This window comes from Lissotriton helveticus, chromosome 10 (assembly GCF_964261635.1).
Source record: "Lissotriton helveticus chromosome 10, aLisHel1.1, whole genome shotgun sequence".
NCBI classification, from domain to species: domain Eukaryota; kingdom Metazoa; phylum Chordata; class Amphibia; order Caudata; family Salamandridae; genus Lissotriton; species Lissotriton helveticus.
Genome location: NC_136071.1, coordinates 416560368 through 416575753, shown reverse-complemented (window position 1 = coordinate 416575753; position 15386 = coordinate 416560368). Strand labels below are relative to the sequence as shown.

Sequence of the window (15386 nt, the reverse complement as noted above, 5' to 3'; positions counted from 1 at the left end):
CAAAATCAGTAGGCCACTAATGGGATCTCTTTTTGACCTCGCTAAAATAGAAACATTAGGAACAACCCCTCATGACAAATACAAAACTAGTGAGATGAACTGAACTCCACACAATGATGGCTGCAAAACAGCTCGGCTCCGCCACCCACCCCGCCCAAAATAACGATAAAGAACGGCTGCCATGATTGGTTGCGGAATGACCACGACGGAGCTACGAAATGGTGCTGCTCTCATGCTAACCCCAGCTTCAGTCTGAAACATCCAGAAACACTGTAGACTACCAATTCGATTAGTTCCGGTAGCGCCCCAATGTAACCCGGTAGAGAAGAACTAGCTCTCCCCTCTTTGACTGATGGTTCTTGTTGCCTGTCCCTTCTGTTGTCATTTAACAGAACTATTTAGCCTGCTGAAAGGGGTTGTGTTCCGACCGCTGGTTGGTGGAGACATTTTGACTATATTCTGTACCTGCGTTGTCGCGTAATGCGTCATATGACGCGCCGCGTTAGCGCATCCGGAAGTCATCCGGGGCGCGCAGCGCGTAACGTAAGCATAACAAGTCATGTGACTTGTTAATAAAACTTTTCATTGGTTCATTTTACTTTTCTTATTGTAATGATGAAAGGCTTGGTCATATGACCTAAAAATTACGCTTTTCATTACTTCCGAACATTATTTTTTCTTAAATATATGTTATAATGTTCCAGGCTAATGTACTTTCCCGGAAATTTTACAACTGTCCTGCAAGTAAAATATATTCTTTTTTCGAGAAAAAGAGCGTTTCTTCGTCCCATGACGGAGCCGTTGAGCAAAAGAGGGTCGACCTGCTGTCTTAGTCGCCGATACGCCTGAATATGAGATTCTTATCGATCACTTTATGTTGCAGGAATAGAAAACACAACAGCCCTTGACCATTTATCTTTACTGCGTTCCTTCGTATTATACCTTTTACCCTTCATGTAATTGGTCTGCTTTATTTCACTTGCCTTTTAATGATTCTAAAACAGTCACTATTATTAAAAACTTTACCAATGTATATACTACTACCATGTTTTCTTTTAAAAACCTTTATTGTGAAAATTTCATTATACAAATACGAGCCTATAACCACGTGGGCCTGCCACAGAGCAAACTGTAATCGTATATGATGAATAGACATTTACACTGTAGAGGAACGTAACGGGCGGGCCATTAGGTTGCAAGAACTAAGGTGTCTAACAGTTACGGAATCGGTGGACGTACATTTTATAATTAAAATACGACAGGGCCAGTTACAATAAAATTATCTAGATATACATTTGCGGGCAAGTACCATGGGTGACGTTAATTCGAACTTTCAACAGTACAGTAATCAATAACACATCAGAACTTAATATCAATAGGGATGTCGAAATATTCAATCAATTCTCGTCCCCGCCCGCCATGTGCTTCAAAACTGCATACGTATCTCGTGATTTCAAGGTTCTGCAACCAGTACACAACAAGGAGTTACGAGTCCCATTTATTCCGGCGCCATTTTGGGCGAGGACGGGCAGGTCCAGGATATAGTCAAAATGTCTCTACCAACCATCGACTATGATGATGTTCATATGCTGTATTTATTAGAGTAACACTCATCTGTCCACATGAAATTAATTTGCCACAATCTAAACATGTCATTTTAATCTTTCCAAAGTTCTTCTAAATATTTGGGACCGTTTCCCTTGCCTCTGAAGCTCTCAGTGCCACTTCTTTGATGAATGTACTAGCAGGTCAGGGGTTCTCCTCCAAATCTCTCTTTTATGCAGCACTATAATTAATTGGTGCCACCTCTCCATATGACGATGCATGGTATAGTTACCACAACTATATTTTTTTTCGGTTCCTCTGGAGAGTTCATCGTGGCAGATGAAGCGTGTAACGTACCGGGCATTTACCTTTTTTTGCATGTACAGGAAAGGAAAAGAAAATCGAGCGTCCGAGTTCTAAGGTGTCCCAGGGCCATTTTAGTGGACCAGGCCCAAATCCAAAGAACAGGCCGCCATTTTGAGAGTCCTCTTGCAGCCGCCTGTCGCTGTAGCATCAAGAGCAGCCGAAACTCAGCTGAATGGCAACTGAAACGGTAAAGGGGCGCCCCACTACAGCAGACGAGCCTCCACCTAGGAAGGCCCATTCACGCCGGCTCCCCCCCCCTTCGGGCACCCCACGCCGTTATTCGGAGCAGTATTGTAGGATGGCCACACCAGTGCGGCAACTTGCTAGACATCACCTCGGTGGTAACCGAATCTCAACGCCTTGTGGTGTCTCCTATTCAGAAAACATTGTTATGCTGCCTTCGACCTATTCGCCGCAAGTGCGCACACAACTCAACTGCATAGCTTGCTAGACACCACCTCGGTGCCATCCGGATCTTGGAATGTCAGCACCTTTTGGTGTCTTCTCTTCAGAAAATATTGTTGCGCTGCCTTTGGCCCCATTCGCACATCGGTCCGCTACTGACGCCATCTCACAGGCTAATGGGGCGCCCCACGCCGAGTTTCAGCATTGTAGAATAACCACACCAGTACAGCAACTTGCTAGACATCACCTCGGTGCCATCCGGATCTCGGCGCCCCACTGCAGATGAAGTGCCTCTCAACTATGAAACCACCACGGTGACATCCGGATCTTGGCGCGTTGTGCTGCCTTCGGCCTATTCGCACATCGGTCCGCTACTGACGCCATCTCACAGGCTAATGGGGCGACCCACGCCGAGTTTCAGCATTGTAGGATGACCACACCAGTACAGCAACTTGCTAGACATCACCTCGGTGCCATCCGGATCTCGGCGCCCCACTGCAGATGAAGTGCCTCTCAACTATGAAACCACCACGGTGACATCCGGATCTTGGCGCGTTGTGCTGCCTTCGGCCTATTCGCACATCGGTCCGCTACTGACGCCATCTCACAGGCTAATGGGGCGACCCACGCCGAGTTTCAGCATTGTAGGATGACCACACCAACTTGCTAGACATCACCTCAGTGCCATCCGAATCTTGGCATCTCAACGCCTAGTGGTATCTTCCATACAAAAAATATTGTTACGCTGCCTTTGGCCCCATTCGCACATCAGTCCGCAACTTAGACATCACCTCGGTGCCATCCGGATCTTGGCATCTCAGCGCCTTGTGGTGTCAGTCAGAAAATATTGTTGCGCTGCCTTTGGCCCCATTCGCACATCGGTCCGCTACTGACGCCATCTCACAGGCCAACGGGGCGCCCCACGCCGACTTTCAACATTGTAGGATGGCCACAGAAGTGCGACAACTTACTAGACACCACCTCGGTGCCATCCGGATCTTGGCGCGTTGTGCTGCCTTCGGCCTATTCGCACATCGGTCCGCTACTGACGCAAACTCACAGGCCAACGGGGCGCCCCACGCCGACTTTCAGCATTGTAGGATGGCCACACCAGTGCTGCAACTTGCTGGACACCACCTCGGTGCCATCCGGATCTTGGCGCGTTGTATTGCCTTCGGCCTATTCGCACATCGGTCCGCTACTGACGCCGCCTCACGTGCCAACGTATTTTCTCCGCATTTTATACCCTATGCCGCATAACAGGTCATGTGACTTGTTTATAAAACTTTTCATTGGTTCATTTTACTTTTGGTTTCCGAATGATGGAAGGCTTGATCATATGACCTAAAAACAACACTTTTCATTGGATGAAAACTTTTTTTTCCCCCCAAACGATGAAAGCCCCACCTTGTTTCTGGATGTTTCAGACTAAACTGGCGTCAGCATGAGAGCACCACCATCTCGTAGCTCCGTCGTGGTCATTCCGCGAGCAATCATGGCAGCCGCTCCCCACCAGAAGCCTGCAGGAGTCGGGGCCCCCAAAACTTTTGATGAATTCTCAAGGCGGAGGGGACGCTTTCGAGAATGGGGTCCAAGACCTAGCAGACAAGCGTCCGATTTCCAAGGTGTCCCAGGGCCATTTCAGTGGACCACGCCCAAAAAGGAAAGAGCCTGCCGCCATTTTGAGAGTCCTGTGGCAGCCGCCTATCGCTGCACCGCAAGAGTGGGCGCAACTCAGCTGAATGGCGGATTTTGACACAGTGGACCAAAAGCGGACGGAATGGCAACTGAAACGGTAAAGGGGCGCCCCACTAAAACAGATGAGACTCCACCTGGAGAGGCCCGTTCACGCCGCCTCCCCCGGGGCGCCCCACGCCGTTATTCGGAGCTGCATTGTAGGATACCAAAACCAGTGCGGCAACTTACTGGACATCACCTTGGTGCCATCGTTCTGCTGCCTTGGAACTATTCGCACAACAGTTTGCTACTGATGACCCACCCCCCGCGACGCCCCACGCCGTTATTTGCTGGGTGGCAACTTACTAGACATCACTTTCGTGTCATCTAGATTTCGGCGCGTTCTGCTGCCTTGGAACTATTCGCACAACAGTTTGCTACTGATGACCCACCCCCCGCGACGCCCCACGCCGGAAATCTGGACGTTGTGCTGCGTTGGGACTATTCGCACAGCCGACCGCTACTTCGTTGTTTTTCCCTAAAAATGTTTATATGTTATTACTATTTTTGTTTTCTTGTATATATTTATAAATTATTAAAGTTTTATAATCTTACTACTTTGTCGGAGTGCTATATATTTTTAATGTGACACATAATTGTAAAAACTTTGATGTACAAAGAGTCATCCCTGGAATCTTCCGCTTCACGCTCGGTCCCCTCCCCAATCACAATACAGGATGGTTTTCAGATAATAGCAACGCTTCTGCTGTGACGGATCTCATCGAGTGTGGGCCTTGATCTACTATAACTCCTTTGAAGAGGGGTGATTCTTTACAGCTGTGGCCATAAACTACATCTGCAGGGCTAGCTGATAGCCTAGGACCGGCCTGGACAATCGGACACAGAGGAAAAGGAGTGTCAGAGGGTGCGGTAGTGAATAGGGCGAAAGGGAGGTGTCGGGCGGGCACAGGGTGTGATTCTCAGGGAAGAGCAGCGCAGATGGGGGGAGGTTTATTACCCATGCATAAGACAGAGAGCGGGGGTGACCACTGCCTGGGTGAGATGCTTGCGAGGGTGGGGAGCCATGCTAAGGATCGACAGCGTGCACAGAGTGGGTCTGGTCAAGGCATCTAAAATGGCTGCCGTGCACGACAAAAGTGTGGCATTTGAAAAAAGACAAGATGGCGCACACAATGTTTTTCAACAATTCCTGATTTCCTTCGAATCGAACGTTAACAGACGTTGGGGCATATTACCAAAGTTAAGCGATATTTATCCCTAACGATGCATTGCAAAGATTTTTTTACCGTCAGAAATTATCGCAGATAAACCTTGCTATTATCAAGGTTTATCGCAAATACGATAAAAAACGAGCGCAATGCATTAATATCGCTGAAAACTCCGCGATATTCATGCATTACCGAGCTAATGCTCTTAGCCATGTTATCCACCTCCCATTGGATAACATGGCTAAGAACTGCTCAGGGCAGCTGTTACTTTTTGGAGATATTCGCGCTTATCTCGAATATTTCCAAAAGTTGATAATAGGAGATAGCGATGTTAGCGACTGTTTCCAGTCGCTAACATCTTGGCATGCCCACTTTGCATGTCATTAGTGATAAATATCACTCACATGCAAAGTGGGACCCAAGATGGTCGCTATCTCCTACTAGCCGTCGCTAACTGGTGTTAGCAACAGCTAGGTAATACAGATATAATTTTATCTCCGCGAAGCGGAGCGCTGTTACAGATATATATCTTGTTTTTGAACGTTAATTTCTCAAAATGCACTGAAGCACATATATTGAGACATAGCAAAGGCACATCGGGCTACCAGTCCCTAGGAGATAGCGATGTTAGCGACTGTTTCCAGTCGCTAACATCTTGGCATGCCCACTTTGCATGTCATTAGTGATAAATATCACTCACATGCAAAGTGGGACCCAAGATGGTCGCTATCTCCTACTAGCCGTCGCTAACTGGTGTTAGCAACAGCTAGGTAATACAGATATAATTTTATCTCCGCGAAGCGGAGCGCTGTTACAGATATATATCTTGTTTTTGAACGTTAATTTCTCAAAATGCACTGAAGCACATATATTGAGACATAGCAAAGGCACATCGGGCTACCAGTCCCTAATATTTTACCAAGTTTCGTGCAAATCCATTCAGCCGTTCGATTATTATTATTATTATTTTTTTTTGCCCCGCGGGGCCCTTTTAAAACCTCCACATCAAACCTAGGGGGTCAGCGAGGATCTACTATGCCCCCTTATGGTCATTTGCCCCTTCGCTTTGGCCTCCTCTTGTCTCTCGATCCTACCGAGAGACAAGATGGCGGCCGCTACGTACTGTTTGGAATGTTTACAGACACCGGAGAGCCAATCAGCTTCGCTTCGCAAAGCTCCGTAACGCGAAAAGTACGCGAAGCGGTGCGCTGTTACAGATATATATCTTTTTTTGAACGTTAATTTCTCAAAATCCACTGAAGCACATATATTGAGACCTAGCAAAGGCACATCGGGCTACCAGTCCCTACAATTTTGCCAAGTTTCGTGCAAATCCATTCAGCCGTTCGATTATTATTATTATTATTTTTTTTTTGCCCCGCGGGGCCCTTTTAAAACCTCCACATCAAACCTAGGGGGTCAGCGAGGATCTACTATTCCCCCTTATGGTCATTTGCCCCTTCGCTTTGGCCTCCTCTTGTCTCTCGATCCTACCGAGAGACAAGATGGCGGCCGCTACGGACTGTTTGGAATGTTGACAGACGCCAGAGAACCAATCAGCTTCGCTTCACAAAGCTCCGTTGCGCGAAAAGTACGCGTCCTGGGCCGCTGCCCGGTCCGCTGTTAAAGATATATATCTTTTTTTAAACGTTAATTTCTCAAAATCCACTGGAGCACATATATTGAGACCTACAAAAGGCACATCGGGCTACCAGTCCCTACAATTTTGCCAAGTTTCGTGCAAATCCATTCAGCCGTTCGGGCTAAAAGTGAGGCCAACCGCCCTATGGAAAACTCAATGTTAAAAACACGTTTTGGGACCCCCCTTTTTTCTCGGCCCCCACTGGACGAACCCCCCCCAAATTTTCAAGGGCTGCTCAGAAACAAAATGTGCCATTTTCCTGAAAATTTCAGCCAATTCCGTCCACAAACGCCAAAGTTATTAGACATAGAATTTTCAAAAAACCCATAGAGAAAAAATCCTAACTATATATACCTACTGGCGACCGCCAGTAGGTAATATATATATATATATATATATATATATATATATATATATATATATCTTCACCAAAAGAAATACTCGCACTCCACCAGAAGTATAATTATGCAGGTTTAATTTCAGCTTTCACCAACGCGTTTCACAGCATCCGCTGCTTGATCACGGTTACAGTTTGTAACCGTGATCAAGCAGCGGATGCTGTGAAACGCGTTGGTGAAAGCTGAAATTAAACCTGCATAATTCTACTTCTGGTGGAGTGCGAGTATTTCTTTTGGTGAAGAATTGAATTTGCAGGGAAAGCCCGGCCTGCCACGGAGCAAACTGTTATCGTATATGATGAATAGACATTTACACTGTAGAGGAACGTAACGGGCGGGCCATTAGGTTGCAAGAACTAAGGTGTCTAAGAGTTACGGAATCGGTGGACGTACATTTTATAATTAAAATACGACAGGGCCAGTTACAATAAAATTATCTAGATATACATTTGCGGGCAAGTACCATGGGTGACGTTAATTCGAACTTTCAACAGTACAGTAATCAATAACACATCAGAACTTAATATCAATAGGGATGTCGAAATATTCAATCAATTCTCGTCCCCGCCCGCCATGTGCTTCAAAACTGCATACGTATCTCGTGATTTCAAGGTTCTGCAACCAGTACACAACAAGGAGTTACGAGTCCCATTTATTCCGGCGCCATTTTGGGCGAGGACGGGCAGGTCCAGTATATAGTCAAAATGTCTCTACCAACCATCGACTATGATGATGTTCATATGCTGTATTTATTAGAGTAACACTCATCTGTCCACATGAAATTAATTTGCCACAATCTAAACATGTCATTTTAATCTTTCCAAAGTTCTTCTAAATATTTGGGACCGTTTCCCTTGCCTCTGAAGCTCTCAGTGCCACTTCTTTGATGAATGTACTAGCAGGTCAGGGGTTCTCCTCCAAATCTCTCTTTTATGCAGCACTATAATTAATTGGTGCCACCTCTCCATATGACGATGCATGGTATAGTTACCACAACTATATTTTTTTTCGGTTCCTCTGGAGAGTTCATCGTGGCAGATGAAGCGTGTAACGTACCGGGCATTTACCTTTTTTTGCATGTACAGGAAAGGAAAAAAAACTCGAGCGTCCGAGTTCTAAGGTGACCCAGGGCCATTTTAGTGGACCAGGCCCAAATCCAAAGAACAGGCCGCCATTTTGAGAGTCCGCTTGCAGCCGCCTGTCGCTGTAGCATCAAGAGCAGCCGAAACTCAGCTGAATGGCAACTGAAACGGTAAAGGGGCGCCCCACTACAGCAGACGAGCCTCCACCTAGGAAAGCCCATTCACGCCGCCTCCCCCCCCCCCCTTCGGGCACCCCACGCCGTTATTCGGAGCAGTATTGTAGGATGGCCACACCAGTGCGGCAACTTGCTAGACATCACCTCGGTGGTAACCGAATCTCAACGCCTTGTGGTGTCTTCTATTCAGAAAACATTGTTATGCTGCCTTCGACCTATTCGCCGCAAGTGCGCACACAACTCAACTGCATAGCTTGCTAGACACCACCTCGGTGCCATCCGGATCTTGGAATCTCAGCGCCTTTTGGTGTCTTCTCTTCAGAAAATATTGTTGCGCTGCCTTTGGCCCCATTCGCACATCAGTCCGCTACTGACGCCATCTCACAGGCTAATGGGGCGCCCCACGTTGACTTTCAGCATTGTAGGATGACCACACCAGTACAGCAACTTGCTAGACATCACCTCGGTGCCATCCGGATCTCGGCGCCCCACTGCAGATGAAGTGCCTCTCAACTATGAAACCACCACGGTGACATCCGGATCTTGGCGCGTTGTGCTGCCTTCGGCCTATTCGCACATCGGTCCGCTACTGACGCCATCTCACAGGCTAATGGGGCGACCCACGCCGAGTTTCAGCATTGTAGGATGACCACACCAGTACAGCAACTTGCTAGACATCACCTCGGTGCAATCCGAATCTTGGCATCTCAACGCCTAGTGGTATCTTCCATACAGAAAATATTGTTACGCTGCCTTTGGCCCCATTCGCACATCGGTCCGCAACTTAGACATCACCTCGGTGCCATCCGGATCTTGGCATCTCAGCGCCTTGTGGTGTCTTCTACTCCGAAAATATTGTAGAAAATATTGTTGCGCTGCCTTTGGCCCCATTCGCACATCAGTCCGCTACTGACACCATCTCACAGGCCAACAGGGCGCCCCACGCCGACTTTTACCATTGTACGATGGCCACACCAGTGCCACAACTTGCTAGACACCACCTCGGTGCCATCCGGATCTTGGCATCTCAGCGCCTTGTGGTGTCTTCAAATCAGAAAATATTGTTGCGCTGCCTTTGGCCCCATTCGCACATCGGTCCGCTACTGACGCCATCTCACAGGCCAACGGGGCGCCCCACGCCGACTTTCAACATTGTAGGATGGCCACAGAAGTGCGACAACTTACTAGACACCACCTCGGTGCCATCCGGATCTTGGCGCGTTGTGCTGCCTTCGGCCTATTCGCACATTGGTCCGCTACTGACGCAAACTCACAGGCCAACGGGGCGCCCCACGCCGACTTTCAGCATTGTAGGATGGCCACACCAGTGCACCTTACTACACACCACCTCGGTGCCATCCGGATCTTGGCGCGTAGTGAAGCTGCAGCAGCTGCAAATAAGCTTCAGACAGTGTTACAACCGCTGCTCAGAACTCTCAACTATGACACCACCTCGGTGCCATCCCGATCTTGGCGCGTTGCGCTGCCTTTGGCCCCATTCGCACATCGGTCCGCTACTGCCGCCATCTCACAGGCCAACGGGGCGCCCCACGCCGACTTTCAACATTGTAGGATGGCCACACCAGTGCGGCAACTTACTAGACACCACCTCGGTGCCATCCGGATCTTGGCGCGTTGTGCTGCCTTCGGCCTATTCGCACATCGGTCCGCTACTGACGCAAACTCACAGGCCAACGGGGCGCCCCACGCCGACTTTCAGCATTGTAGGATGGCCACACCAGTGCTGCAACTTGCTGGACACCACCTCGGTGCCATCCGGATCTTGGCGCGTTGTATTGCCTTCGGCCTATTCGCACATCGGTCCGCTACTGACGCCGCCTCACGTGCCAACGTATTTTCTCCGCATTTTATACCCTATGCCGCATAACAGGTCATGTGACTTGTTTATAAAACTTTTCTTTGGTTCATTTTACTTTTGGTTTCCTAATGATGGAAGGCTTGATCATATGACCTAAAAACAACACTTTTCATTGGATGAAAACTTTTTTTTTTCCCAAACGATGAAAGCCCCACCTTGTTTCTGGATGTTTCAGACTGAAGCTGGCGTCAGCATGAGAGCACCACCATCTCGTAGCTCCGTCGTGGTCATTCCGCGAGCAATCATGGCAGCCGCTCCCCACCAGAAGCCTGCAGGAGTCGGGGCCCCCAAAACTTTTGATGAAGTCTCAAGGCGGAGGGGACGCTTTCGAGAATGGGGTCCAAGACCTAGCAGACAAGCGTCCGATTTCCAAGGTGTCCCAGGGCCATTTCAGTGGACCAGGCCCAAAAAGGAAACAGCCTGCCGCCATTTTGAGAGTCCTGTGACAGCCGCCTATCGCTGCACTGCAAGAGTGGGCGCAACTCAGCTGAATTGCGGCTTTTGACACAGTGGACCAAAAACGGACGGAATGGCAACTGAAACGGTAAAGGGGCGCCCCACTACAACAGATGACACTCCACCTGGAGAGGCCCGTTCACGCCGCCTCCCCCGAGCCGCCCCACGCCGTTATTCGGAGCAGCATTGTAGGATACCAAAACCAGTGCGGCAACTTACTGGACATCACCTTGGTGCCATCGTTCTGCTGCCTTGGAACTATTCGCACAACAGTTTGCTACTGATGACCCACCCCCCGCGACGCCCCACGCCGGAAATCTGGACGTTGTGCTGCGTTGGGACTATTCGCACAGCCGACCGCTACTTCGTTGTTTTTCCCTAAAAATGTTTATATGTTATTACTATTTTTGTTTTCTTGTATATATTTATAAATTATTAAAGTTTTATAATCTTACTACTTTGTCGGAGTGCTATATATTTTTAATGTGACACATAATTGTAAAAACTTTGATGTACAAAGAGTCATCCCTGGAATCTTCCGCTTCAGACTCGGTCCCCTCCCCAATCACAATACAGGATGGTTTTCAGATAATAGCAACGCTTCTGCTGTGACGGATCTCATCGAGTGTGGGCCTTGATCTACTATAACTCCTTTGAAGAGGGGTGATTCTTTACAGCTGTGGCCATAAACTACATCTGCAGGGCTAGCTGATACCCTAGGACCAGCCTGGACAATCGGACACAGAGGAAAAGGAGTGTCAGAGGGTGCGGTAGTGAATAGGGTGAAAGGGAGGTGTCGGGCAGGCACAGGGTGTGATTCTCAGGGAAGAGCAGCGCAGATGGGGGGAGGTTTATTACCCATGCATAAGACAGAGAGCGGGGGTGACCACTGCCTGGGGGAGATGCTTGCGAGGGTGGGGAGCCATGCTAAGGATCGACAGCGTGCACAGAGTGGGTCTGGTCAAGGCATCTAAAATGGCTGCCGTGCACGACAAAAGTGTGGCATTTGAAAAAAGACAAGATGGCGCAGACAATGTTTTTCAACACTTCCTGATTTCCTTCGAATCGAACGTTAACAGACGTTGGGGCATATTACCAAAGTTAAGCGATATTTATCCCTAACGATGCTTAGCAACGATTTATTTACCGTCAGAAATTATCGCAGATAAACCTTGCTATTATCAAGGTTTATCGCAAATACGATAAAAAACGACCGCAATGCATTAATATCGCTGAAAACTCAGCGATATTCATGCATTACCGAGCTAATGCTCTTAGCCATGTTATCCACCTCCCATTGGATAACATGGCTAAGAACTGCTCAGGGCAGGTGCTAGCTTTTGGAGATATTCGCGCTTATCTCGAATATTTCCAAAAGTTGATAATAGGAGATAGCGATGTTAGCGACTGTTTCCAGTCGCTAACATCTTGGCATGCCCACTTTGCATGTCATTAGTGATAAATATCACTCACATGCAAAGTGGGGCCCAAGATGGTCGCTATCTCCTACTAGCCGTCGCTAACTGGTGTTAGCAACAGCTAGGTAATACAGATATAATTTTATCTCCGCGAAGCGGAGCGCTGTTACAGATATATATCTTGGTTTTGAACGTTAATTTCTCAAAATGCACTGAAGCACATATATTGAGACCTAGCAAAGGCACATCGGGCTACCAGTCCCTAATATTTTACCAAGTTTCGTGCAAATCCATTCAGCCGTTCGATTATTATTATTATTTTTTTTTTTTGCCCCGCGGGGCCCTTTTAAAACCTCCACATCAAACCTAGGGGGTCAGCGAGGATCTACTATGCCCCCTTATGGTCATTTGCCCCTTCGCTTTGGCCTCCTCTTGTCTCTCGATCCTACCGAGAGACAAGATGGCGGCCGCTACGGACTGTTTGGAATGTTTACAGACACCGGAGAGCCAATCAGCTTCGCTTCGCAAAGCTCCGTAACGCGAAAAGTACGCGAAGCGGTGCGCTGTTACAGATATATATCTTTTTTTGAACGTTAATTTATCAAAATCCACTGGAGCACATATATTGAGATCTAGCAAAGGCACATCGGGCTACCAGTCCCTAATATTTTACCAAGTTTCGTGCAAATCCATTCAGCCGTTCGATTATTATTATTATTTTTGTTTTTGCCCCGCGGGGCCCTTTTAAAACCTCCACATCAAACCTAGGGGGTCAGCGAGGATCTACTATGCCCCCTTATGGTCATTTGCCCCTTCGCTTTGGCCTCCTCTTCTCTCTCGATCCTACCGAGAGACAAGATGGCGGCCGCTACGGACTGTTTGGAATGTTTACAGACGCCGGAGAACCAATCAGCTTCGCTTCACAAAGCTCCGTTGCGCGAAAAGTACGCGTACTGGAGCGCTGCCCGGTCCGCTGTTACAGATATATATCTTTTTTTAAACGTTAATTTCTCAAAATCCACTGTAGCACATATATTGAGACCTACAAAAGGCACATCGGGCTACCAGTCCCTACAATTTTGCCAAGTTTCGTGCAAATCCATTCAGCCGTTCGGGCTAAAAGTGAGGCCAACCGCCCTATGGAAAACTCAATGTTAAAAACACGTTTTGGGTCCCCCCTTTTTTCTCGGCCCCCCCTTGACGAACCCCCCCCCCCAAATTTTCAAGGGCTGCTCAGAAACAAAATGTGCCATTTTCCTGAAAATTTCAGCCAATTCCGTCCACAAACGCCAAAGTTATTAGACATAGAATTTTCAAAAATCCCATAGAGAAAAAATCCTAACTATATATACCTACTGGCGACCGCCAGTAGGTAATATTTATATAATAATATATATAAGACATATGGTATTGTTTCCTCGTAGCTATATCATGTCAATGATTAGACATTATGTATTAACTTTTATCACATTTTTTATCACAACTACAAGCACCAGCATGCCATGCATTGAAAACCCACCTGGGAGTAATTGGTTTGACACGTGCGCATAAATGCTTTGGGCAGTACTTTCCATCAAAGTGATATTCCTCTGATGAAGAAACCGTCAGCTTTTTTAAACGCGTAAGGAGAAAGATTAGTGACTCTGGACTGGGTACGCTGTATTCAAATAAATTCATGGCAACGCCACCCTGCAGAAGGCTCGTTCTCGCCTCAGGGCACTTCTTTGTTGAAATCAAAATGCGGCATGCCTGGCCGCAGAGAACTTGCCACCACAAGTGTTTGGTGGGCCTGACGACGGACACTTTTCACGTCGAGATGAAAGGCACAGCGGGGCAGAAATATGAAAACAACAGCTTCCTCGGCTCGGAGGCCCACATGGGCAGTTTAATGCCTTTAAACTGCACTTTTGAATGGAACCCACTGAGGTAACAATGATGCCAGTTATCACAACTACAAGCACCAGCATGCATTGAAAACGCACCTGGGAGTAATTGGTCTGACACGTCCGCATAAATGCTTTGGGCAGTACTTTCCATCAAAGTGATATTCCTCTGATGAAGAAACTGTCAGGTTTTGAAAACGCGTAAGGAGAAAGATTAGTGACTCTGGACTGGGTTTGCTGTATTCAAATAAATTCATGGCAACGCCACCCTGCAGAAGGCTCGTTCTCGCCTCAGGGCACTTCTTTGTTGAAATATATATATATATATTCACTGAAAAAACCATAGGTTATAGACCATATATAGTTAGGAATTAGCATTTAGAAAACCTTATTTTACTCACACAAAACCATTGAAATTCCATATATAGTTAGTTGCACTAACTATATATCGCGCACCCGCAATCCACTGCTGATGATGTCACATATTACATCATTCATGACATGGTCAGTGACATCACTGATGACATCACTGATGACATCTCAAATGACATCACTGATGACATCACTGATAACAACATCCAGTGATTTTTTGTTTCTATAAAGTTTAAATATGTCTTACATATTGAAGAATGAGTGGATGTGTAAGTGTCTGGACGAAGGATTTAGTAGGTGCATGACTGACTGTATGAGTGAGTGATTAAATGTGTCTCACTGACTGCATGGGTTAGTGACTAAACTGTCTTAATTTGTGCATCATTATGTCTGTTGTTCTGTAAACTGCTGCATGTGTTGATCAGTAGCTATATGAGTAACTATATGGGTTATTGATTGATTGCCCAAGTATTTATATGGGAGACTGAGTGTGTGTGTGGCTAGCTGGGAGGTGTGTGACTCTGTGCAGATCAATCTGTACTTGTATCAATGATTGTATAAGAAGGTAAGTATGTGTTAGTATATGTTTGAAAATGTAAGGTGCTCTATGTTTAACTGTATAGACAAGAAAATGGAAGTGTGATTGATTCTTTACAGGACTGACTAGGTGTGTGAGTAACTCCATGGATGAGTGGCAGAGTGTGAGTGTCTGTATAGGTGTATGAGTGCATATGATAGTGTTGTAAAGATGAGTGATTGTATGTATGAATGATTGTATGGGTGAATGAGTGAAGGTGTGTGTAGACGTAGCAATCAGTGAGTGCGTATGTAGTAACTAGTATTGGTGTGTCAATGGTT

The 15386-nt window shown here is 47.0% G+C and overlaps 1 protein-coding gene across 4 annotated transcripts in view; it reads right to left on the bottom strand.

Annotated features, from left to right (window-relative positions):
- The window catches only part of PDIA2 (protein disulfide isomerase family A member 2), a 1068054-nt gene that overhangs the window by 563025 nt on the left and 489643 nt on the right, over positions 1–15386 (bottom strand). The window lies entirely within an intron of this gene.